The following is a 3054-nucleotide window of genomic DNA, read 5'->3' on the forward strand; positions in this document are numbered from 1 at the left end:
TTAGTCATTTTCAAGGAAGATTCATTTTAGGACATCACCATTTCTTAATTTATCCCAATCAAATTTGAATGAAATAGAAACAGAAAATGGTTCACACAAAGGTCTGATTAGTTATTTTTCTGCTGAAGGAGCAAAAGTAGAAGGAATCATCCTAGCACGAATTCCCAGTGAAAAAATTCCATGTTTGTTTAATCATTGTTTCTTCAGGGGGAAAACCACTCTGTGCAAGGTTTCTGATTGTAAGTGCAGAATAACTAGAATGAGTTTAATTTTTCATTGGAAGGGTGAGTTGTCTCTGTTTTAAGGAACACCAACTTGTACATCACATTAAATATTAATGACCGGCTGCGATTCTTCTCTTTAATGTGCTTTGTTTTGGTGCTTGGCCAACCCAGAAAGATGAAAACTCCCTTGAGGCCTGATATGGAATATAATTCGCTTGGCAATTTTGGTGGTAAACATGGTAATAAATTAGACGGTGCAATGAATATGCATGGAAGCACCCAGAATCACCCTTCTATCCCTTGTGTTCCTCAAAACACTTGGTTTGTCACCCCTATAAATTCCATAAGAAAGTATGTAGGGACTGTGTCCATCAGAGTGATTTTAAGCTTGATCACATTTCTTCATTAAATGTTTTTATTTAAATGTTTATTTTAAATGGCTCATTTTACACATACCTTTTGGAAATACTTAGCTATTCTAGAATCCATCAGGTAGCTCTTTTTATTTTTTAATATAGAGTACAAAATTTTCTGGGACTCTGCCTCTATTGTTTCTAGTGCAGAGATTCTAAAAGAGGCCAGATAAACCTGCAGGGGCCCTATCATGTAGGAACTCCTAAGCCATAATAAAGAATTTATAGTTAAAAAGAGTTGCAATGGCAAGTTCATTGGTTGCTTGAAGGAGAAAAGTGGTTGTATCTTATTTGATCCTTAAAGCATTGTGCTATTCTCTGTATGGAAAATGGACTATGAGGAAGCAAAAAAAGGAAACCAGGAAACCAGGTATAAAGCAATTGCAATAACCTGCCTAGGAGTGATGGAAATTCAGAGTGGACCCCACCAAACTGTAGTCACAATAATACCCTAATGACAAGCTCCTGTTTTATTAATTTCTGTTAATTCGGCGACTAGAATGTGGTGGAGACTAGGACAGAATCAGTTGATTTTTAATTTCTAAAAAAAAAATACAATAAAAAATGCATATAAAGATAATTATTCTCTGCCTCTATCACCTATCTGCCTTCATTTTCACCTTCCTGAGTCCGAGATTAGTTTGTGCCACACACAGTTTGAAGTCTAAGGACATCACGATTAGTAAAACAGCCAACTTCCTGCATGAATTTCAAATTTCAGNTTCTGTCTTCAATGAACATCATCCACCTGAATAAAAGCCAACAATCACAGTGCTTTGAAGGACAAAAATATGTCATTGGCGTAAATGAGTCATGCCGTATCTAACAATCTCTGAGAATGTCTTTTTGATAAATATACAACTTTTGGAAGAATTAACAATATGAACAGCCTTGATTCATTGTGAACATATATCATTATGTTTGCTTGTAGAATAAATATATTTAAACTATGCAGTTGGGAAATTCCGAAGATTTTACTTCAGAAAGTAGCACACCCTCTGTCTACTCATGTTCTTCAGCTTAGTTTCACTGAGTACATATTTGGGGGATTTCATTTAGACCCACATTTCTGCTTATAATGGCTCTATGAAGGAAAAGGTGCATTTATGTTCTGCCTCCTTCTTTTTGCTCCCAAATTATTTGTCAGAAATACAGATAATTACAGGGTAAAGATGAGCAACCTACTCCTCATCCCTGAAGCCCCTTCCCCCTTCTTCTTTTTTTTCTCTTTCTTTTCCTCTCCCCTTCTCTGTCTCTGAATTATTCATGTGACTTAGATGAGGTCAGTCAGCGCAGAACAAATACTGATGCTGTGTCACTTGCCGCAGCTGCCACCATATTTTGCACAGGAGTTTCTCTGAAGTGGACATCTTTCCCCTGCCCTATAGCAAGGGGATATTACAGCTTAGAGGTTACAGCTTTTACATTTCATATGTCCTCTCTGTGTTCATGTCCCACCTGAGAAGACTACAATAAATGGGAGCCAACAGAGAAGAGAAGGTCAAGCTTGCAGAAGTCTCAGGACTCCAGAGAGAGAAGTTTACTATTGTTCTCAGAGTTAACACTCAAGCTTTTTCTTTCCTATTCAGCTCATGTCATCTTCATCTTCAAAGTTCTGTGCTTTTCTTTGATGGAGTGAATTGGTCGAGCAGGAGTGTATTAAACCTCTGGTAGATGGTGCAGTTCTGATATACATACAGAGGGTGCCAAAAAATGTATACACATTTTAAGAAAAGAAAAGAAACTGTATTAAAATTGTAATAGTCAATACCATATTTCCCCATGTATAAGACGCACCCTTTTTCAAAAAATTTGGGGTCTAAAAACTGGGTGCGTCTTATACAGTGGTTGCAGGTTTTTTTCTTGCATTTCTCGCAAGTGATGAGGAGTTGTATGAATTTTATGATGAATAAAACTTGAGTTCAATAGCTTTATGTAATATATTTTTTTCAAATTTCGGGCCCCAAAATTAAGATGCATCTTATACATGGGAGCATCTTATAAATGGGGAAATACGGTATATACTGATAACAAAGGATGAATACAGGTCACGTTTGACCTTTGTAATTACACGTTGCTATTGTAATTCAAATCAACTTAGAAAAGTAATACATAGATAACATTTCTTGGAATGTGTATACAATTTTTTGGCACACCCAGTATATATACATATACATGTATATATATATATATATATACAGATATATACATAAATGTGTGTATGTGTGTGTATGTGTATATGTATATGTAGTAGAACACCTCTCGTGTATCTGATTTCCAGGAAGAGAGAACCACTTTCTATTTCAGTGTCTCAGATGTCTGATCACATTGAGTTTTGGCTATCTTTTATGGAGTGGAGTTATTTTAAAAGTGCATTGTGATGGGAGAATAAAGGCATTTACTCAGAAGCAGTAAGA

The sequence above is a fragment of the Hipposideros armiger genome, unplaced genomic scaffold, assembly GCF_001890085.2.
Source record: "Hipposideros armiger isolate ML-2016 unplaced genomic scaffold, ASM189008v1 scaffold_851, whole genome shotgun sequence".
Taxonomy (NCBI): Eukaryota; Metazoa; Chordata; class Mammalia; order Chiroptera; family Hipposideridae; genus Hipposideros; species Hipposideros armiger.